Source organism: Larus michahellis, unplaced genomic scaffold, assembly GCF_964199755.1.
Source record: "Larus michahellis unplaced genomic scaffold, bLarMic1.1 SCAFFOLD_117, whole genome shotgun sequence".
NCBI lineage: Eukaryota > Metazoa > Chordata > Aves > Charadriiformes > Laridae > Larus > Larus michahellis.
The window spans coordinates 165,408-184,612 of NW_027436403.1; the positions used below are offsets into that span (position 1 = coordinate 165,408).

Here is a 19,205-nt window from a genome sequence, read left to right on the forward strand (position 1 = left end):
TTAGGTTGATGGTTGGACTTGCTGATCTGAAAGGTCCCTTCCAACCTAGACAATTCTATGATACTGTGACCCCCCAGTTTCTCTAGGAGGTGGTCTGGGCTACCTTTTTCGTCCAGTACCCAAGTTGCAGATGTTGTGGTCCCTCTAGTGTCCAGTCCAAAATTAGGCCCCCGCAGGCGTATTCTACTTTCTGGTTTCTCTGGTGTTTGCTTGTGGGTAAACCACTAACATACGCACCAATGTTATATGCATATGCACCATTATCACCAGTTGCTGGCCCCCCAACGTTCAAAAGGTCTGATGACTTGTGGTTCCCACTCCAGTGTCTGGCACTTGAACCTCCATCTGTGCAGAGAGAGCAGAGATCTCCCTCGCCCCACAAATCTCTTCGAAAAGGAGGTATTAAGAAAACAGGACAGGCTGTGGTGATCGGTTGTGGGCCACAGCCAGGGAAGTGTCCTCACCAGCCACCTGTTTACACATGACCATCTCATTTCATCCCTTTTCTCTCTGTTTTCCCATGCTTCTTCCTCCACAAACCTCCTTGATCCCAACCTTTCCCTTCCTTTGGTCCTTTCCTAGAAATCCCACGGCAAGTCTTGCACAATCCAAAAATGTGCTTTCTGGCTTCCCAGCACGAGTGTCAGACCTCTGATGCAGAAACCCCCCTCCTCAGTTGGATGAATCAAAGAATCATAGAATGGTTGTGCTTGGAAAAGTCCTAAACAATCATCTAGTCCAACCCCCCTGCCATGGGCAGGGACATCTTTCATTAGTTCTAGTTGCTCAAAGCTCCTGACCTTGGATACTTCCAGGGATGGGGCATCCACCACTGCTCTGGGCAACCTGTTCCAGGGTCTTGCCACACTCATCATAAAGCATTTCTTCCTTATGTCCAATCTAAATCTACCATCATTCAGTGTAAGCCATTGTCCCTTGTTCTGCTGTTACAGGCCTTGGTAAAAACTCTCCCTCCATCTTTCTTGGCCTATGACCACTATGTTTTCATCTGCAAACAGCGTGGAGAGAGCCCAGAGATCTCCCAAGATGGGGTTTGGAGGCCTCAAGCACTTGAGCAGTATCAGGAGGCTGAGGGCCCTGGGCACAGTGGTGTGGAGACTGAGGACAGTACAGGAGAAGCCTGAGCGTGCTTGAAGGGTGCTTTCAGAGCTTGTGGAGCTTTTCTCTGTAGTGGAAAACAGCATGAGAAAGAAATAATGCCCCAACATGCAGCTGGGGAGGTGCAGACTGGACACAAGGAGAAAGAAATGTCACCCCAAGGGCAACGCTGTGGTGCAACATGACACCCAGAAGGAGCCTGGATAAGCCTAAGGCTTTGTGTTTCAAGGAAGAGCCAGGGAGTATGGAGAGATCTGAGCAAAGGAAGGTGAGAGCAAGGTGGGGCAGCTGGGTGGATGACTACAGCCTGCAGGGAAAGAGGCAGAGGTGATGGGACACCGTAGGACAGCCTGTGGTGGAGAAGACAGAGGGATGTGGCAAAGCTGAAAGGCCCCTGACAGAGCCAACCTCTTCATGCCTTGGGCTATGGCTGTTGTCCTGACGCCTATGAGGAGACAACCAGTCCTTCCAGCACTGGGGTCTCATTGCCTCCTTGTCCATACTCAGGAGCCTGGGAGGTGTCGTACCATAGCCCTGTCCTTGGCATTGCACATCCCCACATCACAGTGTCCCAGGAAGGGCCCTGAGGAATGAGTGAGGGACAGGATCTCCCTTCCTGGGGGCTGGGGGTCGGGCCTTGGCCCTTTGGGTGATGGGGTCAGGGCTTGGCCCTTTGCGCTAATGAAACACATCCAGGTTTACTCAGCATCAGAGCCACCTTCACCTTGCTTTCTCTGACCTGTCATCGCAGCCTCCAGGTTACTGCTCTAACTAGACCCTGGGGACAATGTCTTAGTGGTGTCCCTCAGTGGGACCCATTAACACTACAAGAAACTTTGGAGTTTGAACCTGACTTTGACTCCTTGAGAGGTTTCTTCAACTTCCTCTCAGCGACTGAAGTTCATGGACTTGGCATCAAACCCACCAGAGGGGTCATTAAAAGGCCTTGGGCTGGTCCTCTGCGTCTGAGCTGGGCTGGGCTCCTGGCATGGAGGGAGCTGATGGCAAGCGGGCAGCGCTGCAGAGAGACGGCTCTGCCCAGGAGCAGCTCCTCTGCCAAGCGCAGCAGGGCTGAGGGCACTGCCTGCAGGCACCCGAGAGGAGCCAGGCACAGAGAGGACAAAGGCAGCTGGGAGTGGGAGGAGAGTTCTGAGCTTGTTCTTGGGGAAATCTTCACCCCTGTTGACACAGTCAGTCTCTGGCTGTAGGGCAAGGCAGGGGAGTCTCCTGGAGGGATGTTCTAGGGCTGGCTGAGAGGAGCTGTCAGGATGGCTCTCCTGGCTTCTCTGGTGTGGAGAAGGAGGACGTGCTTCAGAGCAGGGCTGTCCTGCTGCACCATGGCAGCGACAATGAAGGAGGGCTGCCTTCTGCGAGGGACTGTGGCAGGGTTTTGAAGACAGGTGGGTGTGCAGGCAGGGGTGCCCAGGGCTGTCCTTGAGAGCAGGGTCCCTGCACCCCAGGGGGCTTTGTGCCGGGGCAGGGACTCTGCTGCTTGCCAGGGTCAGCTCTCAGCCTGCCCAAGGAGTTCCCCCCCGAGCTTCTGTGGGGAGAAGCTCTGGGGCAAAGGAGAGACTCCCCTCAGGGCAGGGTCCTTTGGCTCTTCTGAGAGTGTGCTGTGTGGGTCAGGGCTGCCCACAGCTGCAGATCACCCCCAGAGCACTGGCAGAGGCAGCATTTACAGAGGAAAGTCAAGGCAGGGGCTGCCTGGAAGATGAAGACATTGCAGGGTCTGTGCTCTCAGCTGTCTCCTGAGGGAAAGGAGCTGTCACTGTTCCACTGAGGAATCAGCAGATCTGCCAGAAAGCTCACAAAGTGCCTTCACCCCCTCCTCTCCCTACACACAGCACCAGCAGCACCTTTGCTTCCAGCATCAGGCTTTCTCTCATCTCCTCCTGAGGAGCCACAAAGAGGGAGATGGCCCTGGGCAGTGCCCTGCTGCCAGGAGGGGTCTGCAGGGCAGAGCTGAGCCCCCAGCGGGTGGGATGGGCTGTGGGAGCAGGGACAGGGAGGAGACCTGGGCACAGAGAAGCAGCTCCTGGCAGGGGCAGCTCCAGGCAGCAGAGACATGGGCAGGGAGTGGGAGGAAACTGCCAACACGCACTGGGGAGGGGGCGCTCAGGCAGCTCTCCTTTGGTCCTTCACTGGAGACGTCTTCTGGGCATTCTCTGCTGGGCAATGAGCTGACTCTCCCCTCAGAACATCCCATCCTAGGGACCCCAGACTCTCTGCTTTGCCTGTCCTCTTGGCTTGCCAGCTGCCCCCAGAAAGGCAGAGCTCTCCTGTGGGATCCTAGGGAGGGCTGAGCCTTTCCTCGGGGGTCGGCACTCTCCTCACAGAGTCCTTTGCTTCTCTCTGTGAGGGGTTGTGTCCTGCTCTCCCCATCACAGCTCTAACTCTGCTTTGGGAAAGAGAAGAATTTGTATATTTGTCCTTTCAAACAGTGCTCTGCTGTTCCCATATGAGTTCAGTTATGTGTTTGTTTTTTGTTTTTTTTTTGAGCGGAATTTGTGTGTGAAGTCATCTTCAAGGCAGCACAAGCAGAAGCACAAGGCAGATGGAAAAAAGACTGATGGACACTGCAGCTCTCCTGACTCTGCACTAAACCACAGAGATCAGAGCCCTGTTTCCTGTCCTGTCTCAAGACTCCAGAGTTTCAATCATAAAAATTAGAATTTCTTCCTCTCAAACGACCACTCACCAACTATGATGGTAGAAAAATCAAAAGAAACCAATCACTGAAAAGCAGACTGTCTTTGCTATAAGGCGTCTGTCCTAATTTTGTCTTGTTTTTTTCCTCCTTTGGACAGAGTCCCCATGCCAAGAAACAGCACATGTGCACCAGCAGCTCCATCAGCCAGTTCCTCCTCCTGGCATTCGCAGACACACGGGAGCTGCAGCTCTTGCACTTTGGGCTCTTCCTGGGCATCTACCTGGCTGCCCTCCTGGCCAACAGCCTCATCATCACCACCATCGCCTGTGACCACCGCCTCCACACCCCCATGTACTTCTTCCTCCTCAATCTCTCTGTTCTTGACCTTGGCTCCATCTCCACCACTCTCCCCAAAGCCATGGCCAATTCCCCCTGGGACAACAGGGCCATCTCCTACACAGGATGTGTTGTACAGGTCTTTTTCTTTGTTTTCTGAGCTGCAACAGAGTTTTATCTTCTCACCGTCATGTCCTATGACCGCTACGTTGCCATCTGCAAACCCCTGCACTACGGGACCCTGATGGGCAGCAGAGCTTGTGTCCACATGGCAGCAGCTGCCTGGGGCAGTGGGTTTCTCAATGCTCTGCTGCACACGGCCAGTACATTTTCCCTGCCCCTCTGCCAGGGCAATGCTGTCGACCAGTTCTTCTGTGAAATCCCCAAAATCATCAAGCTCTCCTGCTCAGACTCAGACTACCTCAGGGAAATTGGGCTTATTGTGGTTCATGCCTTTGTTGTTTTTGCATGTTTTGTGTTCATGGTGCTGTCCTATGTGCAGATCTTCAGGGCCGTGCTGAGGATCCCCTCTGAGCAGGGACGGCACAAAGCCTTTTCCACGTGCCTCCCTCACCTGGCCGTGGTCTCCCTGTTCGTCAGCACTGGCATGTTTGCCTACATGAAGCCCCCCTCCATCTCCTCCCCATCCCTGGAGGTGGTGGTGGCAGTTCTGTACTCGCTCATTCCTCCAGCAGTGAACCCCCTCATCTACAGCATGAGGAACAAGGAGCTCAAGGATGCAGTTTTGAAACTATTTGAATGGTGTCCACTTCAGATTAATAAGGTGCCCATTATACCACTACGGCTCCCACTGTACATCAGGAAAACGCAGGACTAACTATTTTCATATTTGTCTTTCTTATTTCTTTGTGGGTTTTAAACGATTTTTGCTGTTTTTATTTGTTTATTCGTTTGTTTTATACCTGTGATGTTCTTCTTGGTCTCTTATATGTTTTCCTCTTGACCCAAATACCTAAGGTATGTATGGATCTGGGCTCCCTGGTTAGATAAACTCAAGAAAGAAGCCAGCAGAAAATTATTAGTCGCAGCTGCCATCTCTTCACTTCTCCTCTGGAGCTGGGCGAGCAGCCCCAGCATGCAGGAGGGTTTTGGGAGGCAAATACCCATCTGCCCCATGGAGCATCAGCCCCAGGGGCCCTTGGGTTTGCCCCTGGCTGCCTCGCTGGCAGCTGCCTCTGTCTCTGCTGTCTGCGAGTTGGGGCTGCTGCTTCCCTGGAGCCATGGCCAAGGACAGCAGCAGGACGAGGCGTTTCAGTGCTGGTCTCTCCTCACATCCCCACTGTCCTGCTGTGCCCTTGCCTTTGTGTTCCCCCTAAGGCCTCGTGTACCTTGTGACAGTCCTGTTGTCTCTACAGTGGCACCCCTGTGGCTGCAGGCAGGAACAGGCCATGTGAACCACTGTGTCAGAGGGGGCCTTCCTACTGGCACCACTGTCACTCATGGGACTCCTCAAGGCAGGGGCAGAGGCTGGATGACTCTTCCAAAGCTGGTATCAAGAACACACCCCAGGAACTGTTCCATGAAAAGTCCTCTTGGTGTTCTGGGGTTCTCCACAGACTCAGGGGGACACGGTCAGTGTTGCAGGGGAATCTGTTGGGGACCAAGGGCTGGACCTAGAGCTCCCTTCTTGGTGGCACATGTCCAAGCAGAGTGCAAATGGTTTTTGGTTGTCCTTCCTGGTACTGTCCCACTTGTGGTGGGGCTGATGGCCAGTGCTATCCTGGAGAGGAACTTGGAGTTGCCAGGAGAGCTCAGGGGATCTCCCAGAAAAGTACGTGAGTCTGGGTGAGCAGTGATTGGCACCTCATCAAATGAGTGACCATCCAAGGTGGAGTGTCCTTGAAGGAAAGGTGAACCTCAAGAGACCAAGGACTAACAAGGCCCCTGCAATGCCAGGAGCCAGCAGGCCAAAGGGACAGAAGACTAGACAATGGTTCAGCCCAGTGTCCTGAAAACCCTGTGGGGTTGATCTAGGGCAGCCCTTCCCTGCCCTTTGTGACACCGAAGACACCCCAGTGTCCTGCCAAGCCCTGTCCTTGGCTACTGAGCAATCAGGGGAGATGGAAAGGGGCTCAGCACCAGCGATCCTTTTCTGTCTGCTTGCTCCCCATCCTGACCAGCATGGCCAGTGTGGGGTCACCCCACGGCCCCAGGGCACCACAGCCCCCTCCCTCTACAGAGCAGCACCACCAGCTCAGGGCCCTGCAGGGAGCACAGGGTGGGAACCAGGAATGTCCAGCCAGGCCAGCCTGGACATGCTCACCTGGGGAAAGGCTCTCCAGGAGAAGGGGTGTCCCTGGAGAAGAGCTAGGGAGCATTTCTGTGCCTGCAGGGAGGAATCCATGAGAAGGAGAAACCTCTTTCTGCAGGCCCCCACTCTGGGCAGGCTGCTCTGTGCCTGGAGCAGGACTCTTGTGCTGGCCTGGGGAGAGGGGCTGGCACTGAGGGGACACAGACCACCTGTGGCCCAGGCACTGCGGGAGGCCACCAAAAGAGGAGGGCCGAGGGGGACAGAGCCCTGAGGGCTGCCAGGGCACTTTGCCAGGGCCATGTCTCCCCACTCTTGACCACACCTGTCCCATGCGCTTCCAGCATGGTGGAGCCATTGGACCGTTAATGGGGCAGCAGGGCCGGCCTTCCCCTTGCTCTCCAGTTTGCCCGTCCCCTTACTCCTCGCTCAGGCACATCCCTCTAAACTCCCCAGGTGCTGCTTTGAGCTTCAGGCAGTTGGAAGAATGCCCTGGTCTTTCAGCAGGCTAAGACTCTCTTCAGCCAAATCCTTCCATGTGTTTATATCCATCATATCCATCCATCTCTCTCCCATGCTTGGAGTGAGATTATCCCTTTTGGACGGTGACCCTCGCTGGAGGAGGTTCACCAGGTTAAAGAAGACCGTGTCCCTCACCATCCCCACACAGGGCTTATGCGCTAGGCCCCAATCCTCAAAAACAAGAAATTCCAACTGAACTCAAGAAAACCGGTTTCGGCATCAAGGGCACATGACCCTGGCACAGGCTGCCCTGAGAGGCTGTGGAGTGTCCTGTTGTGGAGATACTAAAAACCAGCCTGGACATCTTCTTAAGTGACCTGCTCTGGCTGACTCCCTCTAGGGCAGGGGGATTGAACTAGTCGATCTCCAAAGATCCCTTTCAATCTACATGATTCTGTGAGGACATGGCAGTGCAGCAATGTCTCGGGTAGATGCTTGTGAGGTGCCTTCTGCCTGAGAACCCAACAGGCCAGCAGCAGGCCAAGGTCTGGCATGTTGATTGTGAGGTCACCGCTGCTCTAACAGCGGGCATCTGCTTTGGATGCTATTTTGGGGTCACCCCTGTCTCTGCAGGTGGCAGGCCAACCCCCGGCTCAAGGCTGGGTTCGGTGCCTACGAAGCTGTTCCTCCATGAGTACCTGACAGGCCAGCAGCAGGCACATGGTGTGGATGTTGGTTAGGAGGTCAGTGCTGCCACAATCTCTGATAGGCCAGAAACAGGCAGATCACTTCGATACTGGTTTGGAGGTCACCGCTGTCTGAGTGCCTGATAGGCCAACACCAGCCTCATGGATGACCTAGGTGCTTGGGAGGTCACATCTGCCTGAGTCCTTGATAGCCCCGCGGCAGGTGAATGGCCTGAATGCCAGTTGTGAGGGTGCTGCTGCCTGAGGACCTGAGAGCCCATGAGCAAGCTCCTGGGTGTTTGAAGGCCTGTGTTCCAGAGCACCCCTTAGGCCTGCAGAGGGTTGACGACCAGCTTGGTTCCTGTGAGGTCCCAAGTACGGGACATGCCAGCAGCATGGGTATGAATGCAACACACAGGATGGACCATGCCAGCATGTATGGAACATGCCAGCAGCTAGAGGTTGCTTCTGAGGTTATGGTTCCTTGGGCATATAATTGTCCAGCAGCAGGCTCATGACTGGGGTCTGTGTTTGTGAGGTCATTTCCTTCTGAATACCTTTTTAGGCCAGGATGAGGCTTGTGGCTGCGTTTGGTGCCTCTGAGGTCTCTTCTTCCTGGAAACTTTCCTGGACTCTTCCGTAGGTGGTGGGACATCCACACTAATGGTCCCAAGGCTTCAGCCAGCATTTGCCTTCCCAGCAGTGAAATGTCTTGGGATTTCTGGACTCACTGGAGGGATTTCCAGCAGAGCCAAGATGCCTGGGCCCCTGACCCCAGTCCTGGATGGGGGTGGGCATGGTGAGTGTGTGATGCCCATCACTGCTGGGGGGGCTGGTATCCTCCATCCTATGGCAGCCATTGTATTTCGTGCAGCAGCAGGATCCCTTTCCACAAGTCCTGCAGAAGGAGTCGGAGATGAGTCCATGTCTGTGTGTCAAGGAGCAGAGTGTGAGGGTGGACAGACGTCAGTGAGTGTCTGGAACTGCCAGGGTGAGAGCAAGGTGGGGAAGGGAGATGGGTGTCTCCAGCCAGCAGGGAAGAAGAAGCAGCTGTGGGACAGGATAGGACAAGCTGTGGTGGAGATGGCAAAGGGCACTGGCAAGGCTGGAAGTCACCAAGAGAACGCAAGTCTTTGTCCCCTGGGGCACAGCAATGGTCTCTGCCACCAAGGCCTGTGAGGAGACATGTTGTCCTAAGGCACTGGGGGGGCCTCCTGGCCTCCTTGCACACCCCCAGCAAGGCTGGGCACTGTCCCACCGGTGTCCTTCACTCAGCATCACACCCCCCACACAGGACGGCCAACCTCCCCAACCCCACCATGGCTCTCATCGGCCACCTGGGACTTGCATCCCTTTTCCTTCCATCACACTTCTCCACCGCAGTCTGCAGCTGGATGTTCCAGCTCCTTTGCACCAGCTCCCACCTGCTTTCCTCAGAGACCTGCTGCACACAGGCAAAGAGGATTTTTTTTTATTTTTGAACAAACAAAAAAACCCTGATAAATTTCACCATTAAAATAAACCACTCCTCAACTGTGTGCCAAGTACAAGCTGCCACCAATGATGTTCACCTTCCACAAGGCATAACTATGCAAAAAATGTTTTAGAGAGGTGAAAAATTATCAAATTAGCACACCTAAAGATCGTGCTAAAGACAGGATGAGGCAGACTACTGGAAGATAGGCAAGGTTTTAAGTCCCTGAAGCTCAAAGCAGCAACTGGACTGCTGAGAGGTGTCTGCATGACCAAAGAGGAAGGGGAAGGGAAATCTAGAGAGCAATTGCAAGTGCTTCTGTGCAGATGCGCTGCTGGAAAGGTGACTGCAGACAGGGTCAGTTTAGTTGGGAGAGGTGGAAATACGTGAAAGATGAGGGAGATCAAATGCACAGCCTGAGAGGGAGCACTGACAATGCAAGTAGAGTTCTCCTGGTCTGGAAGGTCTACAGCTTTCCTCTTGCTATTGACGCACACTCTGAAGACTCCTCATTTTGATCTCATGGGAAAACAATGACAACTTTTTTAAAGTGTTCAATTGTTTCAGCTGATGAAGTCGTACTCTTACTTTAAACGTGTATAATTTTTTCACATTTCCTGGCAGAGCTCCACTGTCTGACCATCAGCGGTCTTCCTTCCTGAGATCAGCTTCACCTCCAGCACAGGCCCTCAGGGCTGCAGAGACACAACAGACAGCAAACCCCTCTCCTGCTCAGACTGCACAGCCCAGCTCTGTTTGGAAAGTAGGGTTTGTTCTCTTTGAGAGAACCTCATTTCTTCTTCACATGACTATCTGCCAGCCACTCCAACTCTGAAGCAACGCCTTTGCACAACTGAGGTCTTGGGGGCTTGTGAAGGAGCTGCTGAGATGTGTGGAGCTCTTCTCTGGGAGGAACAAGTTGGGTGAGCCCTGGTGAGGGAGCATTCGAGGAGAGACTGTAAAGGGTGACATTGCAGTGGGAGACAAAGAACCTATTAAAGACCCTTGCAGAGCTTAATTACCCTGGAATTCAGTGGAAGGGGACCACAACAGCATTCAAGCACTCCCGGATGTTTCTGGAGGGTCTTGCTCAAGGCACAGCTTGAGATACAGGCCTTTCTAGCACAGCTGCCGGATTGGCCAACAATGGTGACACTCATCTGCAGCTGTTACTCTCAAAGAAGGAAGAGCTGGACATGGATGTGAAAACCAGCGTCAGCCCTGGCTGTCGTGACCATGACATAATTAGGTCTCACCTCCCAAGGGGAAGGGGAATAGAAGAGTGCAGATGCCAGACCTCAGAGGAGCAGACTTTGGCCTAGTCTTGTGACTTTTCTGGGGGGAGCCCGTGTGAGCAGCACAGAAGGGCAGCAGAGCTCGGTACAGCAGTTCTTCAAGGACAGTGTCTTTCAAGTATGAGAGTGTGCAGAACAGTCATCAGGACAACAGGCAGAGCTATCAGGAGAGAAGCCTGGGGAAACAGGAAAGTGATGGGGAAGCTCCATAGAAAAAAGGAAACATGCAAGAGGCAGATGTAAGGATTAAAAAGAAAAAAAAAAGGTAGAATTCAGAAATAGAGTTGGATTTAGGAAAGTCCGAGCTCACACAGAGCTAGAACACGTGCAAAGGAGTTCAAGGGCACAAGGATGAGCTGCTCCTCCTTCAGGAACAGTTAAAGAAGGAACAAAGATATTGTATGGCCACTGTTGAATTTGCTAACTGCAGGTGCGGTGGGGATGGCCAAGGGCCGTGGTGGGGCTTTGACACCCCAACAGAACAGAGACCCTTGTCCGCTCAGCTATGGCTTCTGTCTTTTCCACTGAGACCCAGGAGAGGACACCAGGTCCTTACAGCTCCAGTGCCTTCTTGCCTCCTCACCCACCCTCCACAGAGCCTGGGAGGTGTCCTACTGCTGACCTGCACCTGGCACCTCATCACTCCCACATCACCCAAAAAGAGCCCAGAGCATCTCAAGAGGCAATGGACATCCCTCCCCAGGGGATGGGCGCCCAGGCTTGGCCATCCTGCTTGGTGAAGAACATCAAGGCCTTTCACAGTGATTTCCACATTTACATTTCTTCCCGGACCAAGTGTCTCTGACTTTCTGCTTCACCAGACCACAGGGGCAGGAACTTTGTTTGCTCCTTCTTTCCATGGTCTCTTCGGTGACGGACTGCAGCAGGGTCTGGTAACACCCTCAGAAACCTGGAGGTTTGCTTTTACTTCTCGAGAGGCTTGCTCAGTCTTTCAGGATCTGCAGTTCAGGAACTCGGCACCAGAGGGCTCATCTCCACGTAAAACACCATGAGGAGCCACGTCTGGGCAAAAGTTTCCTTTAGTCTTCAATTCTTCTGTGGCTCATTGGAGAGATTTCAGGAGAGCAGTCAAAATGAAAGGATGTCCAAGCAAAGAGGCCAAGTGAATGAAATGTTTGATTTTGAAGAGCCAGTTCTGCATTAATCCAAACGTTTTTTGCATTACAGGAATGTCTTCAGAAAGAGTCTGCACCCTCTAGACCCATGTGGATGGACTGGCACAGCCACCCCCAGCAGGGGGAATGCCCATCTCCTAGGCTGAGGCACACAGTCAAGATGCAAACCTCTGCAGTGCCCACTCGTTGCAGGCCTCCAGGCAGAGTGTGACTCGTTTCGCATGACCCTCTGAGCCTCTACCAGCTCATTTTGCATGTTCTCCCCATCCCTGCAACTCTCAAGCCTCTGGGAGCTTTGGCTTTGCCATCCTCCCCCCATCCTGGGGCCAGGTTTCCAAACGCCTCCTCTGCAGCTTCCCCTCTTGCACCTCCTGTGTGCTGCCTTTGTGCCCTGCCGCCCAGTCACTTTATACCAGCAGCCTCCTGAGATGAGTGTTTCCCTTCATGGGCATTCCAAGACATCATTCTTGTGCTTGGAGGAGGCTGTGCTGCAACGCCTATAGGATTTCCCCAGCTCCTTCACCCTTCAAAGCTGCTTGCCATGGCACCGCTTGGATCAGTCCCCCCAGTACATCAAAAGTCTTCTCCTCTGGAGCCACCCATGCGTGTTCCTCTGCTGGCCTTCCTCACTCCCTTTTGGCATCTGGGAGCCCGCTAGTTCCTGGTCACTCCAGCAAGGCTGACACTTGTTATCACATCCCTGACCAGCCCTTCCTTGTTGGCCAGGACCAGGTCTAGGTGAGCATCACCCTTCCTGGCCCACCAGGCAGCTCTGCTAAGAAGGTGTGTCAAGATCCTCCAGGCTGCTGGCACCTTGTTTCTTTGCCTGGCCAGTGAATGCCTGGGTAATTACTGTTCCCCATAAGAACCTGCTCATTAACCTGCAGACTTCTTTGAGTTCCTTTTGTAAGACTTTTTCTGCCTACTGTGCCTGATCAAGTAGTCTGTAACTGCCAAGACAGTGTCCCACCACAAGCATGCTGTCCCACCACATCTCATTGAATCCAAAACCATCACAGTGCTGGGAGAAGACACAGGGCTCCTCCTGGAAGGGCACAATTGGGCGGCAGCAGCTCAGCTGTGGCACCCGGGTGGAGCACAGACTCCTCTCAGGGAAACCTGAGCACTGATCCTGACCAGAAGAACCATTGTCCATCGAGCAGTTTGTGCTGGCCTGGGCTGTGCTGCACGGACAGTGAGGCCTTCACGCCTGTGCTGTGCTGCACAGGTCCCTTGGCTGCAGGACAACCTCAGCAGCATGTTGTCACACAAGAGCCTGCAGACAGGTCCCACTCTCTACTGCGCATTACGCCTCCTGCGTGGCCTTGCCTGTATCCAACCCTGCAGCAGGACGTTCTCATGGAAACTTCCTTTCTCTTTGAGTGTAGAGATGGTGAATAGTGATGTTCCTTGTAAGAAAACTCTACAGTAGCTTGAAAGAGAAAAACAGGAGACTCTCTTCTATGGATGGAGCCTGCATGACTTACTGCATTTGGGTCAAAGTCTTATTGAATGCTGTACCCATCTAAAAGGACATAAGATTGCCTCTCTGATACCCCCCAGTAAAAAGCCAGAACTCCTAAACAGCATTTTAAAAGATACCTTCTGATGTCGGAGTGCCTTTCTTACTGGGATCACATCACAGTCCAGCACCCTCCCAATACCCTTGGATGCAACCTTCCAGTCCCATGGACTGGTAAGGATGTAGTTTGCTCAAGTAACCCTTGGCTTGATCCCCATCCACCACTGGTTGTTCTCCTCCAGAGTCCTGCCTCAAAGCACCAAGGCCTGGGAGACCTCGCTGGTGGTAACTGAGGCAAAGAGGACAATAGATGTTTTAGATCTACCTACCTACTCCTACTAAATTCAGCAGTGGTCCTACATTATTCCCTTTTGTTCTTTAACTATTCAGGTAATTCCTGAATTACCAAAGCTCCTCTTGGTGCCCCAGAATTCCTATTTGAGTTTCAGTTGAGTTTTGATATGGACCATTGCTGGATCTGGAGGATGCTGCCCTTGAGAACAAGATGTATCCAGGCACACTGCGAAATCTCTTGGTGTTTGCATTGATTGTATCATCAAGGCAGTGAGTAAAGATCCCTGTGTGACGTGCTCCATGTCCATGCAATGCCTGCAGCTATTGTGTGGAGAAGGGACAGACCTCGCCTCTCTGATGACACCTGATGACTGATGCCTCTGACTGAAGGCGCCAGTCAAGGGAACAGACACCCAATTGCACTCTCTGCGATGCCTTCTGGGGCATCTGTGATGCATCCGCCCTGAATGGGAATTGATTTCCCATAGGTCCTGTGTGGTCAATGCCAGCCCTGGCATCTCACGTAGCTCTGTGGGCCTGGATTTGAACATTAATTGAGCAGCTGCCCTGAATTCTGTTAGGCAAAGTGGGGCTGAACATGAGACAAATGCCATGAGAGTCACTGGAGATCTGGTAAATTGAGCTGATGGAAAAGAGAGAGACCAAGCTCTACCTGTGGCCAAGGACTGCAGTTGTTGATATGAACTCCTCTAAAAACTGCCATGAACAAAAAAAGTAGAAGATTTTTTTGGCCCTTATTTAGGCATCATCTGTCATTTCACTTGGCCAAAGGAATTTCCCACCAGGCTCATTCACGATCCCTGAGACATTGCCCTGTCTCTATGAATGGCTCCAGTAGAGCTTGCAGTTATCTACACATATCTTTGACCACCCCTGACACCTTCAATGTCACTAGGCATTCTGTCCTGTCTGCCATCTGCATTGATGAGCACAGGAGCTGAGACAAGGATCTCACGTGCAGGTGCGTATTTTATGCCCACCTGAACAAATGCGGAGAGAGGAATCCCACCTCCTGTGGGTTTGCGGCAGGCATGGAAGGCAGTTGATTCTCCTTCAAAGGCCGGGAATTGAAACGCAGGATGATATGATCCACAGATTCATCTGAATCCCTTCCCTTAGCAGGGGTAAGGGATATGCCTGCCTGTCACTGTCCTGGTGTCCTGTCTAATAATAAGAGCAGAAAAGGTGATATTTTGATATAATTTTGACTGCAGCACTAACAGTTCTGGAAAGTGTTTCTGCCCAGCTAAGGGAGGAAACATGAGTGGTGACTTCATCCTGTTTCCCAGCAGGTTCCCCTGGAGCCCCAGGGACACCTGGAGGGAGCCCCGAGGGGGCAGAGAAAGGGCTGCCTTGGGCTGGTCCTCTGCTGCTGAGCTGGGCTGGGCTCCTGGCATGGAGGGAGCTCATGGCAAGCGGGCAGCGCTGCAGAGAGACACCTCTGCCCAGGAGCAGCTCCTCTGCCAAGCGCAGCAGGGCTGAGGGCACTGCCTGCAGGCAGCGAGGGCAGAGGAGGGAGGCAGAGAGGGTGTAAAGGCAGTCTGGGGTGGAGGAGAGAGCAGAGCTCAGCTGGAGAAAAATCTTCCCAGCCCTGAACAGGGTAAGTCTCTGGCTGCAGGGCAATGCAGCTGCGGTTCCTGGAATGATCTCCTGAAGCTGGCACATCCCACAGCCTCTGGGATCTATCAGGAGGTCTCTCAGAGTTTCTCCAGTGTAGAGAAAAAGGACTTGCTTTGGAGCAGGGCTTCCCCATGGCTCTGTCAAAGGGACAGGGCACATCAGCTGCCTTCACCCGGGGATGGCTGCAGAGTGTGAAGGTGGGTGTGCAGCCAGGGGTCTGTCCTTCAGAGCAGGGTCCCTGCACCCAAGGGTGCTTTGTGCTGTGGCAGGGACTTATCTCCTGTCAGGATCAGCTCTCGGTTTCCCTGAGGAGCTCCCAGCAGCAGTGCGGGGAGAAGGTGTGGGTGGAAGAGGCAGCTCCTGGCAGGAGAGTGTCCTGCTGTCAAGGGGGTGCTGCGTGGGTCAGGGCTGCTCTCAGCTGCACTTCACCCCCAGGACATTTCTGAGGGCACTTTTCAAGGGGAAGCTCAAGGCAGGAATTACGTTACAGATAAGGAGCTTTCCTGCGTTTGTGTTTTTATTTTCCTAGTGAGAGGGTGGGGAGGTAGAGAAAGGGATAAATGTATAGGGAGCTCTGAAGTTGGAAGAAGTCAGTGAGACTCCTGAGCTGTAGCTTTGAGTGGTCAGTAGGTCTGCCAGGAACCTCCTGGAGTGCCTTCAGCCACTCCTCTGCCCATGGGCAGCACCAGCATCAGCTCTGCTGGACCCATCGGGGTTGTTCTGACCTGCCCTTTTCCACCTGCAAACAGGAACATGAACCCAGGCAGTGCCCGGCAAACAGGCAGGTTTCTGTGGGGCCAAGGGGAGTGCACAGGGGTTGGGATGGGGTCTGTGAGAGCTGACGGGGAAAAGACAGGGGACAGGGAAACACCTCCCAGGAGGAGAATCTCCCGGCAGCAGGGATAGGGTCAGGGAATTTGTGGAAACAAAAACCTGAAATGGCTGTGGGAGGAAGGATTCATGAAACTCCGTATGATCCCCTCCAATGCAGACCCCTTCCCCTGAGCAAGCCCCCTCGCCTCCTCTCCCACCCAGCAAAGCCTCAGCCCTCAGGGCTCTGTGGTTCAAGGCATGACCCTCCTGTGAAGCCAGAGCTCCAGCAGAGCCGTGCTGCAGCTCTCTAACCATGTGCCGTGTGTCCATTTTTCTCTCCAGAGCACAGGGGCCGAGAGAACTGGCCCAGCAAAGTTCATGCTGGGGAGGTGACGGGCACAGCAGAGTAGGGGTAACGCTGTCCTGAGTGCCCGGCTGTCTCTGCCCTGGCCTCTCTCAGCCAGACCATCACTGCGTTTTCCCTTGTTTCTCCACCTGTTTGTGATATTGTGATTGTCGTCTTGTTCTCCCAGCCAGGCTCTCTGGGGATGGGAGTTGCAGCAGCCGAGTCAGGCACCGGTCTAGTGATTCCTTCCCATAAAGTGTCTCCATGGGAATGAAGTGTCCAAGCTCTCCTCTAACGCGTGGGGCTGTGGGCAATGCAGTCTCTATCATCCCTTGAGGAAGGAGATGACTTTCCCTTTCTGACATACCATCACTAGGACACTTGGGTATCTCCTTGGGGTGTCCTTCCAAGCATTGCGCTGCCCTCCAGGATGCCAATCCATCCTGGAGCATCCTGCTGTTACCTGAATGCCCTGTGGAGAAGCGCAGAGACGCTATGACTGAGGAAACGCTGATGGGTTTGTGAAACGAGCCATGTGTGTCCTTGGCGAGAAGTGGGGTGCTGAGACCTTGAGAAAGGGTGAGACACTGAGCTCTCGGCAGTGGGTTTCTCTGCTCTCAGCAGTGCCTGGTGTCTTTCCATGTCAACACGCGAGTGCGATTCCCCTCTGTCTCAGAAAGGCCCAAGAAGAGGGCAGCTGGGAACAAGACAGAGGGACAGACCAGCTCCCCTCTCTCTGCACTAACCCTCAGACAATCCCCTTGCCTGGCAGGACTCCCTTTGCTGTCCCTGAATGCAGCAGAAATGGTGAGGGTTTCTGAAATGCAAGAGAATCTCCAGCTGAGACAGGAGAGAGCTGTAGAAGAACCTCTCTCCAACACTCTTGCAACTGTGGTTTCATGGCAATGGGAGTGCAGAGACTGACAAGCCCTTTTTCCATGAGGAGAGGTTTATCTGACAAATTGGAACACCAGGACTGCCCACCCCATTCCCACGAATCTGCTGCTGCAGAGCAGGGCTGACTCCTGGGCAGCCAGCGGGCAGAGGTCCCGCTCCTCCTGGCACACTCGGCCAGAAACAGTCTGAGCTCCAGCCACAGAGCTGAATGAAGATCTGATAGAAGTGGAAAAGCAGTGCAGAGTGTGAAGTCTGAGAAATGCTGTTGATTTTGCTCAGAGAAGTCTCCCTTAACTTCTCACTGTCTTTTCCTCCTTGTTCAGTGCTCCACACCCAGAGGCAGCACATGTCCAACAGCAGCTCCATCAGCCAGTTCCTCCTCCTGGCATTCGCAGACACACGGGAGCTGCAGCTCTTGCACTTCGGGCTCTTCCTGGGCATCTACCTGGCTGCCCTCCTGGCCAACGGCCTCATCATCACCTCCATCGCCTGTGACCACCGCCTCCACACCCCCATGTACTTCTTCCTCCTCAACCTCTCTGTTCTTGACCTGGGATCCATCTCCACGACTCTCCCCAAAGCCATGGCCAATTCCCTCTGGGACAATAGGGCCATCTCCTACTGGGGATGTGTAGCACAGGTCTTTTTTTTCTTTTTCTGTGCTTCAGCAGAGTTTTATCTTCTCACTGTCATGTCCTATGACCGCTACGTTGCCATCTGCAAACCCCTGCACTACGGGACCCTGATGGGCAGCAGAGCTTGTGTCCACATGGCAGCAGCTGCCTGGGGCAGTGGGTTTCTCAATGCTCTGCTGCACACGGCCAGTACATTTTCCCTGCCCCTCTGCCAGGGCAATGCTGTGGACCAGTTCTTCTGTGAGATCCCCCAGATCCTCAAGCTCTCCTGCTCAGACTCAGACTACCTCAGGGAAGTTGGGCTACTTGTATTAGGTTGTTTTTTAGTGTTTGTGTGTTTTGTTTTGAATCTGTTGTCCTATGTGCAGATCTTCAGGGCCGTGCTGAGGATCCCCTCTCAGCAGGGACGGCACAAAGCCTTTTCCACGTGCCTCCCTCACCTGGCCGTGGTCTCCCTCCTTATCAGCACGGCCATGTTTGCCTACCTGAAGCCCCCCTCCATCTCCTCCCCAGTTCTCGATCTGGTGGTGGCAGTGCTGTACTCAGTGGTTCCTCCAGCAGTGAACCCCCTCATCTACAGCATGAGGAACAAAGAGCTCAAGGATGCCCTGAGGAAACTATTTGAATACAATCTTCCCTAGATTAATAAGCTGTCCACTGTGCCAATGGCGCTCCCACTGCATCTCAGGAAAAAGCAGGACTAATTTTTCTTCATATGTTTCTTTACTTTCTCTTTGTGGGATTTTTTTGTTGATGTTGGGTTTTTATGTTCATTTGATTGTTTTTATGTGTTTTGGTTTTTTTTGTTCTAGACCTTTGTTATTACAATTCTTGGCTTCCTACTTCTTTTTTTCGTGACCCAAAGACCTCGTTTACAGATGGATCCAGGCTCTCTTTTTAGATAAGCTCAATAAAGATATCTGGAAAAAATTATTAGTCTCAGCTCCCATCTCTTCACTTCTCCTCTGGAGCTGGGTGAGCAGCCCCAGTATGCAGGAGGGGTTCAGGAGGCAAATGCTCATCTGCCCCATGGAGCATCCGCCCCTGGGGCCCTTGGGGCTGCCCCTGGCTGCCTCGCTGGGCACTCTGTCTCTGCCGCCTGCGAGTCGGGGCTGCTGCTTCCCTGGAGCCATGGCCAAGGACAGCAGCAGGACGAGGCCTTTCCAGTGATGGTCTCTCCTCACATCCCCACTGTCCTGCTGTGCCCTTGCCTTTGTGTTCCCCCTAAGGCCTCGTGTACCTTGTGACAGTCCTGTTGTCTCTACAGTGGCACCCCTGTGGCTGCAGGCAGGAACAGGCCATATAAAACATTATTTCAGAGCTCGTCTCTGTGAAAATAACATAGTAATGAAAATGCCTCCTCAGGGCAGGGTCAGAAGGCTGGATGCCTCTTCCAAAGCTGGCGTCAGGCGTTACACCCAAGGAGCCACTCCCTCAAAGGACTTTTTCCCCTCTGTGGTTCTTGATGGTTTCAGGGCAACAGGCTCGGAGTCTCATGGGAATAGTTTTTGGACCAAGAGTTGAATGAAGACCTCTCTTCAAGGTTGAACAAGTCCACTCAAACAGCAACAGGTGTTTGCCATATGGGCCTGGTGCTGCCCCACTTGCAGCAGGGCTGGTGCCAGATTTC

General features: G+C 53.4%; 1 pseudogene; it reads left to right on the forward strand.

Moving 5' to 3' along the window:
• Nucleotides 1-3,950: 3,950 nt before the first annotated feature.
• Nucleotides 3,951-4,943, forward strand: LOC141737393 (olfactory receptor 14A16-like; annotated as a pseudogene).
• Nucleotides 4,944-19,205: the final 14,262 nt, after the last annotated feature.